The sequence below is a fragment of the Psammomys obesus genome, unplaced genomic scaffold (genome assembly GCF_907164565.1).
Source record: "Psammomys obesus unplaced genomic scaffold, mPsaObe1.curated_primary_1811, whole genome shotgun sequence".
In the NCBI taxonomy this organism is placed as follows: Eukaryota; Metazoa; Chordata; class Mammalia; order Rodentia; family Muridae; genus Psammomys; species Psammomys obesus.
The window spans coordinates 3,074,337-3,097,165 of NW_026594216.1; the positions used below are offsets into that span (position 1 = coordinate 3,074,337).

The 22,829-nt window shown below is 42.7% G+C and overlaps 1 long non-coding RNA gene across 1 annotated transcript; it reads right to left on the reverse strand.

Moving 5' to 3' along the window:
• Positions 1-18,819: 18,819 nt before the first annotated feature.
• LOC129684929 (uncharacterized) lies at positions 18,820-21,022 on the reverse strand. The gene is made up of 4 exons (XR_008721415.1): positions 20,922-21,022; positions 19,770-19,940; positions 19,212-19,254; positions 18,820-18,931 (listed from the first exon to the last, which is right to left on the reverse strand). It is a non-coding gene; the product is annotated as an uncharacterized LOC129684929 (long non-coding RNA).
• Between the last annotated feature and the right edge of the window lie 1,807 nt (positions 21,023-22,829).

Below are 22,829 nucleotides of genomic sequence, written 5' to 3' on the forward strand. Positions count from 1 at the left end.
GGTGGAAATCTTAGGCGTCCATGTAACGGTGAGCAACAAGGAACGTTGGTATCCTCAAGACCTTTATTTAAATAACACCTAACTCTTTTTTTTCCTCTTTTTTTAATTATTATTATTATTATTATTATTATTATTATTATTATTATTATTAATTACACTTTATTCATTTTGTATCCCCCCATAAGCCCCTTCCTCCTCCCCTCCCGATCCCACCTTACCTCCCCTTTCTGCATACATGCTCCTCCCCACGTCCAAAAGCCTCTGCCCTGCAGACTATCAAAACAGATGCTGAGCCTGATGGCCAACTGATGGGCAGAGTGAATGGAATTTTATGTAGGAAGTGGGAAATAGCAAGAGCTGGAGAGGACAAGAACTCCACAAGGAGAGCAACAGAACAAGAAAATTTGAACACAGGGAACTTCCCAAATTCTCATACTCCAACCAAGGATTATTCATGGAGATAACCTAGAACCCCTGCACAGATGTAGCCCATGGCAGTTTAGTGTCCAAGTGGCTTACATAGTGATGGGAAGAGAGACTGCCTCTGACATAATCTGATTGTCCTGCTCATTGATCACCTCCCCCTGATGGGAGAGCAGCCTTACCAGGCCACAGAAGAAGACAATGCAGCCATTCCTGATGTGATCTGATAGACTAAGATCAGAAGGAAGGAGAGGAGAACACCTAACTCTTTTATAAAGTGTGTACAACAGGACAGATGGTAGGAACCTCTGAGGGTTCAGAGTTAGGAAATGTGATAAGGTAAAACATAGACGGCCTGGGAAGAGTGTAGACCAAAGCTGAGACAAAGATAAAGTAAGATACACCAGCAAAGGCGGCTTGGCAATGATTTCAATGAACTAATGAAGGGAGATATTTCACGCTTGGAGTCTGATGGACAGAAGGAATGTATGTAGTGTTTTGAGCTAGAAAGTATTTTAGAAATAAGCGATTGCAATTTGTTCAGTCAACAGGCAAAGAAACCCACCCTCCCACCCCCAAAATTTCTTAGGTTTTACAGCCAAATGCAGGGAGGCAGGAGTAGATAGAGATCTGACTTGGCACTGAGGGCTTGTCAGCTGCTTTTGGATGTTAGACAATTTGGATGGACAGTGACTGGAACCAGTTTGTTTATTTTAAGGAAGAACAAATTTCTTTGGTTTTAAGGAAGAACATTTTTCTTCTGGATAGACTTTTGGATAGACTCAGGACTCTAGATATTTTACACATATGATTTCATCAAGACTGATAAGATTATTATTCACCAAGAAACTATACAAAACTCGCTTTTATTCTGAGAATACATTGTTTAGCAATGACTGTATGTCTTGATCATTCCTTGTACCTCTCTGTTGAAAGTCCTGGTGTATTTTGTCCTCTGTGATAATTAGGTCATGAGGGGGTAGTCAATGTGTCGTCTTGGTCCTTGTCTTCTGTACAGAAGTCACTGGGTTTAAAAGTCTTCATTCTTGACTACTTCTTATTCAATTGAAGTTATAAGTTTATGTCCAAAACAAAGCAAGTTCTGATAATCCCAAATGTTGGTGGGAATTTGAGATGCAGATGGTGGCGAGGGGGGTACTAGTTTTTCCTTATGGATGAAAACCCTTTTTAAATCCCATTCCATGAACATTTTAAATTCTACCATGAAAACAAATCTTGATGAAAAACTGACATGTCATGGAGCCAGGAAAGCTATAAAATTGATTTTAATGTTTAAGCAAAATGGATTACTTTTCCTGACTACTGAGCCAAAGATATCTCTGTTGTACACTGAGATAAAATCTACCACTTGGTACTTTCTTCCTTTTCCTGCAGTTGGTGATGTCTCTCTTTAAAAGAAATCCTAATAATAAAGGAATTTTCTCATTATATCACTTTTATGAAAGAGACAAAAAGGGGGAGATGAAATAAGATAGTTACAATTTCATTTGCATGTAAATAAATATTTATACTTCTGAACTCCTAAAAGAACAAGATCAAATCCTCAAACTTACTACAGAATGTGTTTCCCTCATTTAAGCCTAATGCCTCTGGATAATACTTCTTTCTTGAGAACCTCTGTTAAATAAAAAAGTGATTCATTCTGTCACAAGTATCATGGTGGCTAGGAAGGTATCCTTTGGGGTACTAAAATTTTATTTTTAGAATAGTATTTCCTTCTAAGTGAATCTAAATGAATAAACGTGCTCTATGAGAAGGGGAGGAGGGGGCTTGGGTAGAGGGTTCCGGGGAGTGAATGGATAGAGGGAAGTGGAGATGTGGGGCAGAGGAGGAGGAGGAGTAAAGCAAGCTTTCAGCATAGTTCATTTTACCTCTTACTACCTGGGGAGGAGGGTAAGATGGCAGGAGAATCCACCCAGCTGGCGCTGTATTCTAAGCCCTGATCTGTTATTCATATTTTGTGTACTTCTTTTCTGTCTTAGCTTCTGAAGCATCTTGTGACCTACGTACCAGAGGAAGTAAGGAAGTTTGAGTAGTTTCTGCTCTGTCTGCAGTTAGTACCTTTGATTTTTACATTCTCCTTTATGGGCTCAGAATTGAGACTAGGTCAGGAGGGAGGTGCAAATGGATTCTGAGAGTTTCCTAGGGACTCATTTTTCTCAGTGGCACTCAGACAGACAAAATCCACCAGCAAGTGACAGCTTTTGGGGTAATGCAGGCAGGCCTGTCCTAGGGACATCATGGCAGGAGAAAACCCTGAGGCGTATCAGTGGTGAGGGATAAGGGGTTGCAGCTGGTGTCATTGGAGTTACTGGAGAGGTTCCTTAGAGAAGTGGGGACTGTTACTGACCTGATGACAGCTTGAAGGGCAGCTTAGCATGGACAGAGTTCCAGTGCTCAACAAGGCAGCCCTTGTGCTTCCTACAGTTATGCTTTCCTTGGGCTTTGTGCTTTCACAGTCACCAATCACTGAGCAAAGTCAGAGGGCTCGGCCAACTCCAGACAGATAAACATGTCTGTCTGTCTTTACCACGGAACCTCCAGCATGAGAAAAATATAGAATGTTAACAAGTATTTGCTTACTATGGATTCATTATCACAGACCAATTTAGAATCTAGGGAGGGGAACCACAGAAGCAGACAAGGAAAATGAACTTCCCAAGCAGAGTTGGGACCCACCTAAAGCTGAGGAGCTTCAAGAGGTCCTAGTTCTCTGGGGAGGAGGCCAACTCACCTGCACCTGCATGAAACCTTTCTTAAAGACCTAAATCAGTATTTCAGGAAACAGACATTGTTTGCTTTTATATGTGTGTCTGAATACACATGTTAGTATCTAGGTTTCTTTAAAGACCAAATTTAAAGACTCCCGGGCTCGGAAAGTCAGATGTTGACTTGGAATTGGCCCTAGTTTACTTTCTAGAAATCACTAAAGAAATGACGTGGTGGTGGTGGATTCCATCATTTAACATCAGTCAGGGTCATAAAGGACAGTCAAGGGTGTAAGGGACATCACCAAGGGACTAGCATGGAAGCGATCCTTTGGAGGTCACTGACGTGGAGTGGGTGATGTATCATATCTAGGTTGATCTCCAATACAGTTCTGACTCTTTCCTGTCATATCTCACGGTGAGCAGTACCCCAGACTCGGTAATTGCTTTCCCGTGAGTTCTGCCCTTGCTCACACATCACTGCTACCACTGTTCTCTATGCTAATGAGTCTAAACGCCAGCCCTGCCGCACTGACTCTCACCCTGTCTCCTACCTTCTGCTGTCTTAAGTATTGCCTAAACTCAGTTCTTCCAAATACCCAGTTATGAAAATCCGTGGGTTTTTTTTTTTCATGTCTTCTCCTGTTACTCCCCCTTCCCTGTCCATTTGACTGTCTCTCAATAATTTACCCTTTCCATCTTATACCTGACTTAAAGAATTCTCTTCTGAATGGCTGTCCTGCCCCCTGAAGTGTGTTTCCAGAAACACAGTGATAACCCCTAACTTACCACTTGCCATCTTTCTTCCCTCTTCACAACGCCCTGCTCTCCTTGTTCAACCTCTAAGGTTTTCATGATCGTTTGAGAATTTCCACAGTCTGGGCCCCCTGGCAGGTTGCCTCTGGGCTAGCTTGCCAGCTGTTTGCCAGCTCTTCAAAATCAATTTGTACATTGTGGGTGCTGTGGTTTCTGCTTGAGTTATCCTTCCCTTAGAAACATCTTTTGTGAGAGGTCCAGTCAAGTCTTTTTTTTTAAATTTTTTATTTAACTTTTATTAATTATACTTTATTCATTTTGTATCCCCCCATAAGCCCCTCTCTCCTCCCCTCCCGGTCCCCCCTCCCCCCCTTTCTGCATGCATGCCCCTCCCCAAGTCCACTGATAGGGGAGGTCCTCCTCTCCTTCTTTCTGATCTTAGTCTATCAGTTCTCATCAGAAGTGGCTGCATTGTCAGGGTTCTAGGTTATCTCCATGAATAGTCCTTGGTTGGAGTATGAGTCTCTGGGAAGTTCCCTGTGTTCAAATTTTCTTGTTCTGTTGCTCTCCTTGTAGAGACCCTGTCCTCTCCAGCTCTTACTATTTCCTACTTCTTACATAAAATTCCATTCACTCTGCCCAACAGTTGGCCATCAGGCTCAGCATCTGCTTTGACAGTCTGCACGGCAGAGGCTTTCAGAGGCCCTCTGTGGCAGGTTCCTAGGTTGTTTCCTGTTTTCTTCTGCTGGCTTTCAGAGGCCCTCTGTAGCAGGTTCCGAGGTTGTTTCCTATTTTCTTTTTCTTCTGATGTCCATCCTTTTTGCCTTTCAGGATGGGGATTGAACATTTTAGTTAGGGTCCTCTCTTTTGCTTAGTTTGTTTAGATGTACAGATTTTAGTGGGTCTATTCTATGTTGTATGTTTATATGAGTGAGTATATACCGTGTGTATCTTTTTGCTTCTGGGACAACTCACTCAGGATGATCCTTTCCAGGTCCCACCATTTACCTGCAAATTTCATGATTTCCTTATTTTTCATTGCTGAGTAATACTCCATTGTATAGATGTACCACAGTTTCTGCATCCATTCTTCAGTTGAGGGGCATCTGGGCTATTTCCAGCTTCTGGCTATTACAAATAAAGCTGCTACAAACATGGTTGAGCAAATGTCCTTTTTGTGTACTTGAGCCTCTTTTGGGTATATACCTACGAGTGGTATGGCTACATCTTGAGGAAGCACTATTCCTAGTTGTCTGAGAAAGTGCCAGATTGATTTCCAGAGTGGTTGTACAAGTTTACATTCCCACCAGCAGTGGAGGAGGGTTCCCCTTTCTCCACAACCTCTCCAGCATGTGTTGTCCCTTGAGTTTTTCATCTTGGCCATTCTGATGGGTGTAAGGTGAAATATCAGGGTTGTTTTGATTTGCATTTCCCTAATGGCTAATGAGGTTGAGCATTTCTTTAAGTGCTTCTCTGCCATTCGGTATTCCTCTACAGAGAATTCTCTCTTTGGCTCTGTTCCCCATTTTTTAAGTGGATTACTTGGTTTGCTGCTTTTTAGCTTCTTTAGCTCTTCATATATACTGGATATGAGTCCTCTGTCAGATAAAGGGTTGGTGAAGATTCTTTCCCAATCTGTAGGCAGTCGCTTTGTTTTGATGACAGTGTCCTTTGCTTTACAGAAGCTTTTCAATTTCATGAGGTCCCATTTATTGATTGTTGCTCTTAGAGCCCGTGCTGTTGGTGTTCTGTTCAGGAAGTTTTCTCCTGTACCAATGAGTTCTAGGGTATTGCCCACTTTTTTTTCTAGCCGATTTAATGTGTCTGGTTTTATGTTGAGGTCTTTGATCCACTTGGACTTCAGTTTTGTGCAGGGTGATAAGTATGGATCTATTTGCATTTTTCTACATGTAGACATCAAGTTGGACCAGCACCATTTGTTGAAGATGCTATCTTTTTTCCATTGTATGGTTTTGACATCTTTGTCAAAAATCATGTGTCCATAAGTGTGTCGGTTTATTTCTGGGTCTTCTGTTCAATTCCATTGATCCACCATTCTGTTTCTATGCCAGTACCATGCAGTTTTTATAACTGTTGCTCTATAGTACAGCTTGAGATCAGGGATGGAGACACCTCCAGAAGATCTTTTATTGTAGAGGATTGTTTTAGCAATTCTCGGTTTCTTGTTATTCCATACGAAGTTGAGAATTTTTCTTTCCAGGTCTGTAAAGAATTGTGTTGGCAGTTTGATGGGAATTGCATTAAATCTGTAGATTGCTTTTGGTAAGATGGCCATTTTTACTATGTTAATCCTGCCAAGCCATGAGCATGGGAGATCTTTCCATCTTCTCATATCTTCTTCTAATTCTTTCTTCAGAGACTTGAAATTTTTTTCATACAAGTCTTTGACTTGCTTGGTTAGGGTTACACCAAGGTACTTTATGTCATTTGTGGCTATTGTGAAGGGTGTTGTTTCTCTAATTTCTTTCTCAGCCCTTTTGTCTTTTGTATACAGGAGTGCTACTGATTTTTTTGAGTTAATTTTGTATCCGGCCACTTTGCTGAAGGTGTTTATCAGCTGTAGGAGTTCCCTGGTAGAGTTTTTGGGATCACTCATATTTACTATCATATCATCTGCAAATAGTGATAATTTGACTTCTTCCTTTCCCATCTGTATCCCCTTGATCTCCTTCAACTGTCTTATTGCTCTAGCAAGGACTTCCAGCACTATGTTGAAGAGGTATGGAGAGAGTGGGCAGCCTTGTCATGTCCCTGATTTCAGTGGGATTGCTTTAAGTTTCTCTCCGTTCAGTTTGATGTTGGCTATAGGCTTGCTGTATATCGCCTTTACTATGTTTAGGTATGTGCCTTGTATCCCTGATTTCTCCAGTACTTTAAACATGAATGGATGTTGGATTTTGTCAAATGCTTTTTCAGCATCTAGGGAGATTATCATGTGGTTTTTTTCTTTCAGTTTGTTAATATGGTGGATCACATTGATGTATTTCCATATATTGAACCACCCCTGCATACCTGGGATGAAGCCTACTTGGTCATAGTGGATAATATCTTTGATGTGTTCTTGGATTCGGTTTGCAAGTATTTTGTTAAGTATTTTTGCATCAATGTTCATAAGGGAGATTGGCCTGAAATTCTCTTTCTTTGTTGAGTCTTTGTGAGGTTTACGTATTTTATTTGTTTCCTCTATTATCCTCTTCATCAGCATAGATGTAAGGTCATCTTCTTGATTTTCTATTATGCTGCATTGTTCAGGGCTGTTCGCCCCTGGATGTCTGGGTTCTGGAGATGCCATATTGCTCTGTCTTTTGTTGGTTGAGCCTTTACGCTGACCTCTACCCATTGGGCTGATTTAGGTGTTGGCTGTTAGTTTCTGTGCTTCCTGGAGTCCTGAGGTAGGGAGTATCCCCTTGGTTGGAAGATGATTTTTCCTGAAGGAGTCCTTCTCTGCTTTTTGGTTATGGTCACTGTATGGCCAGTGTTTCTCAGGAGTTGCCACTGCTCACCTCAGGTTTATAGCCCTGAGTAGTAGCTGTGGTCTATGTTAGGCAGGGGGAGATCTCCTCTTACCCATAGAATTTCTCAAGACAGCTGCCCCACTGCTGGGTTTCTTGTTATAAATTTAGTGTGCTGCTGCTCACTAAATTTCCATGTACAGTCCTCTTGAAGAACCTGCTGATTCCCCAGCTGTTGAGTTTTCTCCCAACAGGGAAACTCAGTCTGTTATCCTGGGGCACACAGTTCTATCCGCGAAAGTGAGAGGAGCACCCAGCAAGTCTCTGGGCCAGAGGCTGAGTGCTCTGCTCTGGGCCTGGAGAATGTGCACCTAGGTTGAGTTGGCACCTGGGGGCACCGCTCTGGTCTGGAGGCTGGTAACTGAGGGCTCCACTCTGGTCTGAAGGCTGGGCGCCTCACTCTGGACCAGAAGCTGTTTGTCCCTGTCTGGGATGGCAGCTGCGGGCACTGCTCTGTTCCAGAGGCTGTGGATGCAGCCCTCTTGAAGGACCAGGGATTCCCACAGTTTTGTCAGGCTAGCTAGAGATAACTGGTTGATCCCTGGCACAGTATCTGAGGGCTGCTGTAATGTCTCTCTGGCTTTTGTAGGTCTGAGGATGCAGCTGTGTGCCCCAGTGCCCTAGGGGAACTCAATAATGGCGGCAGAGCACAATGCTCCTGCCTGCAGTAGAAAGCTAGAGCCTAGAGTCTGCGTGAATCCAGAAAGTCTTTTGGTGCTGGGTGTCCTGAGGTTTAGACCTGATGATCCCCCCACTGTGGGGTTTCCTTCTGCCAGGGACACCCAGTCTTTGCTTTGGGGACCACCATTCTGTCTGGGGTGGTGAGTAGAACCCACAGGCACAGGCGCCCGCCCATGGCTCCGCCTTTCTGGCCTTTGGGAGCCTGGGCGTGGGCGTCTGCCTAAACTGGGTAATTTTCCAAGACCTTTTCGGGGTGGTGGTATCAGCTGAGTGCTCTGAGATCAGACCAGCCGTTTCCCTCCCTGTGGGTTTGCACCCGACAGTGAAACTCAGTCCCTGGTGCCCTGGGGCCCACAGTTCTATCTGAGGTGGTGAACCAGGCACTCAGGCAGGACTCTGTGCTGGCACATGGGTCCCTGGCTCTGGGTCCGGGCTGGCTCCTGGGGTGCCCGTGGAACCCGAGTCTTTTCCAGGGGATGTCTGGGTGACTTAAGGTTGGTCCCAATCGTTTCCTGCTCTGTGGGGCTATCTCTCGACTGGAAAATCCAGTCTGTTATGTTGTGGGCCCACAGTTCAGTCTGGGACAGTGACCCGATCACGCTGGCGTGTGGCTCTGGGCTGGTGACCAAGCGCCTGGCAGAACCGGGATCTCTTCTGAGGTTTAGTCGGGTGAGTTAAAGCTGATTGAATCCCCCACCGTGGGGTATCCTCTCACCTGTGAAACACAATCACTTGTGTTTTATGGCCGAGAGTTCTGATTGCTGGTCACTGTGCCGATCCTGCTGTGCTGCTGCTCTCCAGTCAAGTCTTCTCTCTTCCATAAACACACTGCATTCTGTGCTCTCTCACTCTCTAATACACTGTTGGATTTATTGTCCGCATTACTCATTTTTGGTCTTTGCTCACAGGCAATTTTGAAATACGACCTAGCCATTATAAATACACATTGTACCTTCTTTTCTATGTCGTAGCCTTAGATTTTTTTTCACCAAACCTACTTTATTTAGGGTTCTTAAACACCTTTACCTCCCTTCCAACCCCTGACTTTAGGTAGCAGATTAGTAGGAAAAGGGGCTGTGGATCTCTTTTATCTACTTCCTGCTGATTAGGGTTGAAGTATCTTTAGGGGAGTGCCAAACTCGGTCATCAGGACACTAGCAGCCCAGCCAAAGGCCAACACCAAGCAGCAAAAGGATTCAGAAGATCCAGACAAGTCAGTGAAAGCCGCAAGACTCAGTTGGAAGTTCTCTAGAATGTCCTTCTGCGAAGTCAAGTGCTGAACCACAAAGACCAGTGCAACGATGTCTGTCCAAAAAGTGATGTCTCCTTGTTCACGGTCCTCTACACACCTCCTCTCCTCAGACTCCGCCCAGGATGTTCTCAGCTGGCCAAAGCCACGCCCCCGGCACGAGAGAGCAAAGCATCACATGTCCTCTCACAAGCCAGCCTCCAGCAAAACAGCATGTGCCCAGCTTGTAGCAAAACATGACACGACGAAACTGAGTCTTCAAGGAAACCAGAAGCTTCCACTTCGCTGTGTGTGTGCCATATACGTATGCATGTGCACGTGTGTGGGAAAGTGTGTATGTGGAGGCCAGAGGTCAATGTTGGTTGTTCCACTATCACTCTGTACTTTGTTTCTTTAGACAGGGTCTCTCCCTAAGACTGGACAACGCTGATTCAACAAGACCAGCTGACCACCGAGCTCCAGGGATTCTCCTGTGTCTACCTCTCCAGTGCTAGGACTACATGGGTGCTGGAGTCTCAAACTCAGAAACCCCCACGCTTGTGTAGCAAGCATTTTACTGACTGAGTCATTTCCCCAGCCCCCATTTAATCTTCTGAATTGTGCATCTCTTTAACAGAATGACCATATGTGTATTTTTATATACGTTTTGGTTCTCAGTCTGGTGCATGTCAATACCAACAAACAAACAAACAAAAACTCCAAACCTGCAAGGATACATTAGCTATAGTTTGATGAACAGCAAACCCTACTTAATGTTACATTTCTTGAGTTTTCTTATCTCTGTAATCCCAACGGATATGTAAAATGAGAAAGTTGTACTTCCAGGATGGTCTGGAATTCTTCATTTCCTGTTTCTGTCTCTTAGGTGCAGAGATTATAGGAGTAAGCCACCATACTCAGTTTTCAAATTCAATGATTTTAAAGAACCACCTAGATGTTTCACTCCATGTAGATGAAATACAGTGTCACATTGCAAAATCTAAACAATTTACAAAGGTACCTACAGCTTTGGTCAGTAACTTCAAAGTGGGGATTTAGTAACTATTCCATCAATTTTTTGAAAAAGGTTTAAAAATTTCATTATGAAAGGCAAAATAGAAACATTACTCAGGAATGCTATTTTAAAATAATTTATAATACTAATTTGATTCCTATATACTCCCAAAATATTCTAATTTGTGGCTCAAAGAAAGTTCCAGAAATCTTATTTTTAACAGTTCAGCTGTTATAAACACTGTCTACTTTTCTGAACCTCCACCCTAGCCTGTAAAATTGGGACATTATATATACTCTGCTAGTCATGTACAATGAAATGTGTTAAAACTTACAATTCAGTTTCTGGCTCATGATATGATACCAAATACTTTTCAGACAATACAATCCTGGACACTATACAAAGGACAGCAACTCAAATATATGTCAGTGGTCATTTAATCCCCAAAGATGAATTTTAAAAAAAAGTAAGAAAGTATTTCTATAAGAGCTGTCAAGATGTATCCTCTTTCTCATGTTTCGCTAAGTGGTTTGACCTTTCTTGGAATGAGCTGTGATGATTTTAATTCTAAAACTTGAGAGATAACAAATTGCTCATCACCATTCTCTTTCATGATGACCTCACCAGACTGGCAACTAAGTTAACTATGAATATCTGGAAGGACCTGCATCTCTCATGCAAATCACAGCTCAGGAATTCAAGAGAAAACCACCCTGAACAGCTTCAAACCGCACATTCTGTGATGGGGTGTGATTTTGAACTATAGAGAGACACATTCTATGATTTCTATTAAGCACCATTTTGTTTTTACCACATTTTGATTTGTTTAAGGTAATTATAGTAACATTTGAACATCAAGAGTGAACTAAAATATTTTAGGTGCTCTAACATTTTGGCATGACTGTGTTCTCTAGCTTAGTGAATTACACTACCTACAAGTTGTATTTATGCCTTGCAGCAGGTCCAATATGTGGGAAAAAAAATGCTAAAACCAATGTGCAGGTTTTTTTTTTTTTTTTGGCTTAGAGACTAGATGTAGCCCATAGCAACACTTCTAACATCATTAATTCTTCATCCATTCAGTAAGTAGTTGGTATGTGTTTGGAAGTTGTCAGATGACCTGGACTAGTTATTCCCTTAAAGATTCCCCCATTAATCTAACTACAACTTGTACAGGATGGGTGCTAATGGGATGACCCACTAAGTCATCAAGGAAGGCTCTCTTGAGGTTATATTTTCTGGGCTTGCAGGTGTTTAATGTAGGTCTTGGGGGCTGTTCGAACCCAACTGAGTTACCCTGCCCCCAAGTCATGCTTAGCAAACAGTGGCTATAGTCATGGCTCAGGTTAAGGCCAGAGTTTGTGGTTACAGCGCACAGGTTCTATAAGCAAGGCTTCCAAGGCCGCTGCAGAAATGGAATCTGTAGGCACCATGTTATCAAGGTCAAACAGCTGCTCTAAATTTGCCACAGCTTGTGACTGGGATGAGATGCCAATTTGTTTTCGGATCCTGTTGCAAATTGACTTTGCTCAGCTCATTCTTGAAGACGCACTGGAAGGTAGAACTCAAAGCTTGGGTCTCACCCGGTCCATCTGTCAAGGGTGAGAATGTTGTGGAGAACGTGGAACCAGAAAACACGGCATCACGCACAGGCTGCATCTGTAAGTCCAACTCTCCTTCGGGGTAGTTTCTCTTAACAGCAAGATACTGTCTGCAACTGCAAATGCAGAGGACTTGAAAGAGGGTGGTTAAAGCCAACTTCAAAAATAAATTACTTTGGAAGAGATTAAGTCTCTCTTCACTGACACAACTTTCTGGCTCTTTAGAGATAAAGAACGTTTTAAAAATCTTTATTGAAACTATTGCTGTCTGGGTTATTAAAGAATAGCTGAGTTATTAACCACTGGGACGGAAAGTTGTAATGGAAAGCAATCATCGATATCTGCTGATCCCTGTCATTAAATGTGTAGTCTCAAGGCAGTCTTTTAAAAAGAACTTTGCGGTCATCATTAGCATCAGAGGAGGCTGGCTGTGGGTCAGGAGTGTCTTTCCCCTTTTTACCTTTTACTAAAAATCAAGCTGAGTTGGATCTGGTGGTGCACATCTTTCATGCTGGTGCTCAGGAAGGCAGAGGCAGGCGAATCTCTTTGAGAGATTGCCCCCCAAATAAAAACAAACAAACAACAACAAAACCAAGCTGGTGGTTCAAAGAGAAATAAAGGGTCACACTCCCTTGCACACCACAGCAAGCAGCCAGAAGGCCATATGCTCTCCTCAGGTCAGAATGAAGGGCATTATCAGATAGAACAAAAACCTCATTCACTCAGATCTGTACCTCGGTCCCTCTAAGAGCAATCAGTGGTGGCTGGCTGGGAGACCACCTTCCTTGCTCTGTGCCTAATGATTTCTTGTCTTCCTCGGTGGCTCATGGCAATTGCCCCCAAGAGACAGTGAGCTACTGACCTCAGAGGAGGAAGAGCTTGGGGAGGTCTTTTAATAACTGGAGGATAAAGCTCTCATTGTGAATTCTCTAGATGAGTCAACAACTTCAATGTTTTGAAGACCTTTCCCCTCTTCCCAGCTATATTAAGTTACAGTCGACAAAGATTCTATGTTTTGGGCTGAGGCGATAGCTCAGTGGAGCACGTGCTTGCTGAGGAAGCTGAGACTCTGAGGACATTTTGTATCCCCAGAATCCAGGTAAATGCCAGGTGGGTTTGGGGTGCCTCCTGTAATTCCAGGGCTTGGAAGGCAAGCAGGGACACACCAGCTGTGCAAGCTCTGGGTTCAATTGAGAGGCTGCCTGGAGGACTAAACTAGAGCACTCTAAAGGGGGCCTCTTGAAGTCAGCCTTGGGCTCCACACGCGTGAACAGAGGGGGGCTGTCTCTGTCCCTCCAGCGGCGTAAATAATGACGCAGAGCCTTTCGCTTGGGCAGTCTCCCAGCTAGTTTTGAAACTTAACCCGACTAACTAGCGCATACCCTGCTGTGGTGTGGTCCCTTGCCTAGTCTCCCCTTGTCAGCTCTCAAATATCTGCTTTCACTTCCTTCTCCAGGTGACTCTCTCTCTCTGCCCGGAAGTTCCGCCACTTTTCCTCTGCTCAGCTATTGGCCATTAGCTCTTTAATACAACCAATCAGCGGAAAGACAACTCTAGACTGCCTCTAGGCTTAAAGGGTTGTCAAACCCTCTGAAAGCATCTCATCCTATTTGGAAGAACCAGTCTCTATGAAGATAAGGCTGGTGACGGGCCATAGAAATGACAATACCAAGATCCGGCCAGCACTTAGCTTTCTGCCAGTACAAAATTAACAGTTGAAAAAACAGACACACCTTCACACAACACGAAGGAAAGTCACCCCAACACACGCACTCACATGGGCAAGAGCACTCATACGTATAAGAACATACATACATACATACATACATACACCACTGGGGGGGGGTAGTGCACGCCTGTAATCTCAGCATTCGGGGAGGCAGAGGCAGACGGACCTCTGTGAGTTCGAGGCCAGCCTGTTCTTTAGAGTGAGTTCCAGGACAGCCAAGGCTACACAGAGAAACCCTGTTGGAAATCAATCTTGCACTTTCTCAGAAAATTAGGAACAGCTCTACCACAAGATCCAGCTATACTACTCCTGGGCATATACCCAAAAGATGTTCCATAGAACAAGGACATTTGCTCAACTATGTTTATAGTGGCTTTATTCATAATAGCCAGAAACTGGAAACAACCTAGATGTCCCTCAACCGAAGAATAGATGTAGTACATCTACACACTGGAGTATTATTCAGTTATTAAAAACAAGGACATCATGAAATTTGCAGGCAAATGGATAGATCTGGAAAAGATCATCCTGAGTGAGGTAATGCAGACCCAAAAAGACACTCATGGCATCTCGTCACTTATAAGCAGATATTATCTATATAATACCAGAAACCATACTACAATCCATACACCTAAAGAAGCTAAGTAACAAGGAAGACCCTAGGGAGGATGCTTAATTCTCATTCAAAAGAGCAAATAGAATAGACACAAGAAGTTGTTGAGAGTGAACAGCAGAGGAGCCTACCATAAATGTCCTCTGAAAGACTCCACCCGGCAGGGGATTGAAGCAGATGCTGAGACTCAGAGCCAAACTTTGGGCAGAGTGCAGGGAGTCTTACAGAAGAGTTCGGGGGTGGGGATAAAAGGTCCCAGAGGGGACAGGAGCTTCATAAGACCAACAGAGCCAAAAAATTGGAGCCCGGGGGACCTATGGAGACTGACGCACCAACCAAGGACCATGCATGAATGGACCTAGGCCCCCTGCTCAGATGTAGCCAATAGGCAGCCCAGTCTCCATGTGGATTCTAGTAAGGGGAGCAGGGGCTGTCTCTGAATGGACTCTATCGCCTTCTCTTTAATCATTTCCTCCAACTGGGGTGGCCTTTCCAGGCCACAGAGGAAGAGGATGTTAGGCTGGGGTCAGTTGGTAGAGGAGGAGGACCTCCCCTTTCTGAGGTCTAGGGGAGGAGAATGGGGAAAGAGGTAAGGAGGATGGGACTGACTGGGAGCAGAAGAAGGAGGGGCCAGGATTGGGATGTAACTAAAAAGTAAATTAAAAACAAACAAACAAAAAAATAAAACAACAGAAAGAACATACATACACACCACACACAAAGACCTATGACAAAGAAAAAATATCTATTCTCTGCGCAGTGTGTTTTGATACATGTATATGGAACAATGATAAAACCAAGTTAATTAACATACCTATCACCTAATATGTTTATAATTTTCAGTAAGAAGGCCTAGGCTTGATTCTACCACAGTTGTCACATACTCAGTGTGTTATCACTAACCACAGTCATCATGTTTTGTAATGGTGACTCAGAGATCATTCATCCTGTCTAACCAAGTGTCCATTGACAATAAATATCCTCCCACTTTTGACTGTACACCCTTGCCCCTCCTCTGGCAAACACATCCTACTGTCTACCAGTCTTCCAGATTCCACCACTCTCTCCGTCTTCCAGGTTACACACGAGTAAGTTCAAGTGGATTGTCTTTCTGTGCTGGGGTTATTTCACATCGGACAGTATCTGCAGTTTCCCCGCTGTCATTTTATGCACACGGTGGTGTGTGTGTAAAAACCTTCACACTGTTGCCGGAAATGTAGGTTACTATATTCATTATAGAAAATACAGATGTTACAAATGACAGTGTTTCCTTCTTTTTGGAGAGAGAAAAAGAGAAAGAGAGAGCACATATACTACATGCCCTTTACCCATCATCATGAATAGGCAGGTTGGATCCATATTTTGGCTATTATGAATAATGCTGCAATGAATACAGATATGTAGGTGTATTTGAGCCATGATGACTTCATTTTCTTTGAATATATGTCCAGGTGTGGTATTTCTGGATGAGATAGTAGGGCTGCTGAGGTTTCAGCTCTTCTTCTTCTTCTTTTTTTTTTTTTTCCTTTTGTAGTTCTGGGGATTAAAATCAGGGCCGTGTACATGGCGTGTGTCAGGAGGGCTCTGCCGCTGGGTCGCAGGTCCCTCGCCCCAGCGGTTTGAATCTTGGTGATGGGGGAATCACCACAGTGCTTTCTGTGATGGGTATCGTAACGTACACTTCCGTGAATGGTGCGAAAAGTTTCTTTTTGTGCACATAACACCGACACTTATCTTTTGCCTTGTGTGTGTTCATGTGTCTGCAGGTACATGTGAGTGCATGTTTGTACAGACGTGTAGAGGCCTGAGGCCAATCTCGGGTGTCCTTCTTCAGGTGCCACCTACTTTGTTTTTTTTTTTTTTTTTTTTTTTTTTTGGTTTGTTTGTGTTTTGTTTTGCTTGGGTTGTTTGTTTGTTTGAGATGGGGTCTCTCATTGGCTTGGAACTCACCAAATAAGGTAGATTATCCGGCCAGGTAACCTAAGGGATTCCTCTCTCTCTCAGGACAGATGTGAGTACTAACACGTCTGGCTGTTTTGCATGGCGGCACCTGGGCATGGAACTTGGGTCCTTGCAATTCAGCTACCTTAAGAGCCTTTCTACTTTTGCTCTTTTGATGAGAGTCATTCTACTATGAAAGTTTAATGTGCAGTAGTATGAATGTCCCCACTTAGTAATATTAAGAATTTTTTTAAATTTTATTTTATTAATTACACTTTATTCACTTTGTATCCCCTCATAAGTCCCTCCCTCCTCCCCTCCCAGTCCCACCCTCCCTCCCCCTTCTTCATGCATGCCCCTCCCCAAGTCCACTGATAAGGGAGGTCTTCCTCTCCTTCCTTCTGATCTTAGTCTATCAGATCTCATCAGGAGTGGCTGCATTGTCATCTTCTGTGGCCTGGTAAGGCTGCTCCTCCATCAGGGGGAGGTGATTAAAGAGCAGATTATGTCAGAGGCAGTCCCTCTTCCCATTACTATGTAACCCACTTGGACACTGAACTGCCATGGGCTACATCTATGCAGGGGTTCTAGGTTATCTCCATGCCTGGTATTTGGTTGGAGTATGAGTCTCAGGGAAGACCCCTGTGTTCAAATTTTCTGATTCTGTTGCTTTCCTTGTGGGGTTCCTGTCCTCTCCAGATCTTACTATTTCCCACTTCTTACATAAGATTCCATGCACTCTGCCCAACAGTTGGCCATAAGTCTCAGCATCTGCTTTGATAGTTTGCAGGGCAGAGCCTTTCAGAGGTCCTCTGTGGCAGGTTCCTAGGTTGTTTCCTGTTTTCTTCTTCTTCTGATGTCCATCCTCTTTGCCTTTCGGGATGGGGATTAAGCGTGTTAGTCAGGGTCCTCTCCCTTGATTAGTTTCTTTAGATGTACAGATTTTAGTAGGTTTATCCTATTTTTAAAAAGAGATCATTTGTATATTTTCTTTTGAGAAATTTCTGTTCGGGTCTTAGCCCATGTTGAATTGGTTGCTTTCATGTATTTTTAGTTGAGTCACCTACAACATTTTACATTAGTGCCCTCACTTTTTTTTTTTAACATCGTCAAATTTCATGACTGTAACATTACTTGTGGCCAGCACAAAAGTTATTCCTTATATGTGGCCTTTACAGTGACAAAGTAGACAGAGGGAAAGGAACATGATTTGGACATGTCAGGGTTCTAAAAGATGACAGTTTTCATTGACTGGCCTGTAGCTGACCTCATGCAGAAAGTGCTCTGCCTGTTTACCAGTAATTCCAGCCCAATGTTTTCTCCTAAGCTGAATCTAGTTTCAGCAGCCATAATCAATTGGCACTAAGAATAAAAATAAATGCCACAACAGAGAAATGTCTAGAGTGCCTAATTTGTACTGTTTTCCATATGCCATCTTGCACTGGTAGATTTTCACAAATAATCGACATAGAATTCCGTTTTTCTCTTTTATTTTTCCTTTTTTTTTTTTTTTAATATTCCAAGACAGAGTCTCTCTGAGAAGCCTTGGCTGTCCTGGACTCTATTTATAGAGCAGGCTGGCCTTGAACTCACAGAGATGTGCCTGTCTCTGCCTCCCCGGGTGCTAGGATTATAGGCACACACCACCATGCCCAGCTTCTGTTTTACTTTTCACTCATAACCACACACAAAACATAAAGGGGTGTTTCCATACTCTAGAAGATACTAGAAATATTCAAAGTAAGGTAATCAAATTATATATAGAGACAGCTGGGAGGTATAAGGGACAATAATTCCCTCATCTTGAAGGATTATCTTTCCTATATTGTACAGAATTTTAAGTATTTAAATTAAAGTGTCAGGGAGAGGTGTAGATGTCAGTACAGAGCACTTAAATAGTATGTGCGAGGCCTTCAGTTCAACCTCAGAACCACAAACAATCAAACAATGAAGAATCATTTTCTTTATGTCTGCCAATTCTGTTTTATTCTCCACTTAAAATAATTTGAATTGTTATTATGTTTTAGAGTGATCATCTCCAGACTTATCCTTCTTCCTTATACTGTGGTGTTTTACTCTGATTTACATAGATCTGGCTTTTAGCTCCTGTGATATGTCAGAAAGAAGAAAAAGAAAGATTGCTGAACACATGAGCTGCTTCCTGAATCTTGGAGACTTTTGCAAGAACAGCTTAGACCTTCCATCTGAAGCACAACACAGGGATTGAAGCAGAAGAGGGGACAGTTTTTCCTTCTGGCTGGACAGAGCATTACCTCAGAGCAGTCAGGAAATGTTCCTCTTCTATCTTATATGTAAGATTAAAAACCAAAAGTGCATGACTTTCCAGGTAATCTAGTACACAGATTACAATTGGAGCGTGCAGTCAACAGAAATGTATGAGTGCCTGTGGTGTGAGTCTTTGTGTGCATGTGTGAGCGTGAGTGTGTGAATGTGTGCACATACGTGTGTGTGTGTGTGTGTGTGTGTGTGTGTGTATGTGTGTACACACATGCATTCCGTTTCCATTCCCGGTGCTTTGTAGCTTTCTCACATTTGTTCCTAGAAAAGCTCACCGATCTGCATTGAATTACTCCTGTGTTGTCATTATTCTGGTCATCGAAGGAGACGACAGTGTTTCAAAACCATAATCGGCCTCAGACTCGGCAGGGCATAACCAAAGGGCTACCGGGAAAAGTATAAACAGCATGCTTAAAGAAATTTTAAGAAAGCATCTAAAGTTTCCTAATGCTTGCAAAGAAAGAAGGGAAGAGTTCACCTATAATAATAAAATTTAAAACTACTCTTTATTAATGAGTACATACACACTTAAATTGTCTTGTTAAAGCAAAAGCGGGAGAACTAACTGGCGGGGGAAGCAGACAAGCTCAGTTGGGTGCAAGCACACGGGAGGACAGCAGGGACAGGGGATGAATAAGAACAAAATGTAAAGACGCAAACTTACAAAGATACGATGATGAAATCCACTTAGTACTTTATACGCCAACCTGAAAAATAATTTAAGAAATGGAAAGGGAGGCTGTGGTAAAGCCCATAGTAGAGGTGCTGGAACTGAACCCAGAGCCCTATGCAATGCTAGGCAAGCACTCTGCTACTGAACTGTGCTCTCTTAGCCCCCCAAATGTAGTTTTTTAAATGAAGAAGGGTTCTTGCTATAATTCCAACCGTGGTCCCAAACTCTTGGACTCAACCCTGCCTCGCCCTCTCCAGTCTGTGGCTTCTGGCACTCACCATCACTTTTGGCTCTAGCGTGTGATTTTACAAGGCAGCCAACAGAAGATGTTTGCATGATGATTCTATTCAAAAGGTTTCTCTCTGCTCTTTTTGTTTGCTTTTGCAGTGCTGGGGCAAAGCCAAGGTCTCCCACATGCCAGGCAAGTGCTCAACACCGAGCTACCTCCCATCATACGATGTGCTCTTTTATAACCGTGAATTGAACAAGGACAGTGAAGGCTTTCTAATAAGCGAAACAAGCAAACAGTGCCCTCCCCAACCATCTTACCGGTTTGCTTATAGTGTCTTCTGAATGGGTCTGTGCCCTAAATCCTCAAGGAGGCAGAGTGGCATCCTGGTTAAATGTTAGGATCTTAGTTTCGGGAGGCTGGCTCTGCTCCTTATCAGCCGCCTTTATTCAGAGAAGATAGCTGAGCTTTCTTATCCTTAGCTTTCTCAACTGAAAAATAAACCCCATAATGCCATTACTGCAGAGAGCTTCAGAAAATCAAATGAAACACGACACATAAAGCTTCAGGTCAATAGTTGCCAGTGATTGCAATACACTCCATGAATACCTGCTACAGTGATCATTTTTGAACATCAGACATGAGTAATGAATCTAACCATTACTGTGTCATCATGTATTTTAGCAGTTGAGGTTACAGAAATGAAGACATTTTTAAAATGGAGATGGCATACAGGGATTTCCTACTTCTGAACTAGCTTCACAAAGATAAAGCCAATTAGTTTTATAGTATCACTTTATTTTTTTGCCAAGAACATTGTAAGTGGCCAGAATAAATGCGGGTAACATGTATAGAGAGAATCTTTCATCTACCGTATGGAAACATCACCTGTCAATAAAGAGCTGATGGCCTATTAGCTGAGGCAGGAAATAGGAGGTTGGAGTTCTATCAGAGAGAGATGAACTCTGGGATAGAGTCAGAGGGAGGTTTGGACTCTGAGGAAGACAGACACATGACACTGAGGAGAGGTAACCAGTCATGTGGCACACAAAGAACAGAATAAATGGTTAAAATAAGTTATGAGCTAATTGGGAAATTACCCAAAGCTTATGGGCTATGCATATATTAATAAATAACAAAGTATCAGAATTTCTATTTTTGGAACTGGGGCACCAGTGGAAAAGCCCACCATTACAGTAACATGTAGAAAGAGTAAGTGGAATTTCTTTCCCCTCAGCATTATTATATTCCCACACTTTATATCTTTGTTCATCTCATATTTTCACCCATCCATCCATCTATCCATCCATCCATCCAACCAACCACCTATTCATTCATCTATCTATCCATTCAACTGTCCATCCATCCATCCTTCCATCCATCCTTCCATCCATCCTTCCATCCATCCATCTGTCCACCCATCCATCTATGCGTATACATAAATACATAGGTGCATCCATCCATGCACTTACCCATCTTCTACTAGATGTTGCAATCTTCTTCCAGGGACTTCAGGGAGGAAGTATTTGGCGATCGGAAGAGATGTGGCAGTTGTAGCATCAGACATTTAAAGAGACAATTCTACAAAAAGCAAAGTAATAGTTGCAATATGTACTAGCTTTTGTAGAAACAAAGGCACCAAGAACTTCCTGTTAAAGTTGCTTTTCATCAGATTTTAATATTATATTCACCATCTCAATGTGAAGGGCGCTCTATTTGGTAATTTGTTTTTACCAAGATGCAAATAAAATGTAAATATTTGATAAGGTTTATCAAGACCCTTAGCTGCTGATTGGATGCACAAAGCTGCTTCTTGTAAGCTCAGTCCCCTTCAGCCATATTTAAAATGTAATGTATATGCATATCATTCCTAATGTAGACAGTGTACTAATATATAGCTACAGCTTGAGGGTTGCAGCATAAGAAAAGGGGCCCAGATGAGCCCCAATTTCCTTGGTGAGAGAAACATTTTCTTCCCACCTCTTTCCACTGTGAAGGGAGGGAGAACAATTGCATCAATTACTTGAACATCAGCTAGTCCAGCTGGTGTTTTATGAGTTCATCCCTCGCAACACATATAGAATCATAGTCATGTTCTCATCTTCCTTTCAAAGCTCTTGTTTGGAGGTTACTTGTGTCATAATATACCCCAAGAAAATTGCCTTTGTTAGATGTCAAATGTCACTTTAAATTAAAAAATACTGCCATTTTGTTATAGCTGATACTATTACTATCCAGACACCGATGGGTCAGGAAATTCCCATGACTCCATCGAGATGCTGCATCAGTTGAACTTACTTTTTGTAGATACACACTGACCGGGACACATTGCTTAAAGGATCCACAGTAGTAATCCAATTCCAGCATCACCCTATATCACAATAGTCTTCTGGGTTTTATTTTAGAGTCAGTACAGAATTTTCAAAAACAAATAAATAAATAAATAAATAAAGCCCACATCCTTCTGTTAATGTGAAAACATACACATTTGATTGTGGTTGAAGAACATTGCCCCAGAAGGCCAACATCTTGATTTCAATCTGAAGCTTATAATACATCCCTGCATCTGTGGTTCCTTCAGACGTTTACTTATCCCATGATATGCTATATAATAACCATGTCCTACTTCTCTAGTGATAAGAAACACGCAAAACATGGAGAACTGTAAAATAAGGGTTTTGTAATCTCAGGAGATGGATTTGGATGTTTTTGTAAACTGGAGAGTTGAAAGAGAGAGAAAATAAAAACTGGGCAGCAATAAAGATGTGGCCAGCAATGGATTCACACGGCTCTAACATCCTTTGTCACAGTCTTTACATACTTTAAGCCCCGGTGTACAACCAAGGGGCTTCTTCAGTCACTACTGTTATGGTTTGAATGAGAAATGTCTCCATGAACTCACATGTTTGAATACTCAACTCCCAGCTGGTGGTAGTATTTAGGAAGGCTGTGGAACCATTACTTTGTGGACTCTTGCTAGAGGTTCTAAGTAAGGGTGAGATCTGAGGTTTTATAGTCTGTCTCCCCTTCCTTTTCACACATATCTTCTTTACTGTGGAGCATAGTGTGGCCAGCAGGCTCCCAGCTCCTGCCATCATGCCTCTCCTGCCACAGTGGACTGCATCTGCTTGAAGAGGGAGCCAGAGCAAACCCTTCTTTCCTGAAATCACTTCTTGACAGGTATTTTGTGCCAGCAAAGAGAAAAGAAACTAATACTTCTATGATAAACCTTACCATGGGTTCTTAGGCCTTTAGAACTCGTTTGCGGAGAGCATCTGAAGAGTTTGGGATGGCTTAGAAAAGTCCTCACATGCTGTATGCAGAGCTTAGTGGACCACTATGGTGGGAACTCGGAAGACTAGAATACTGAAAGAAATGCA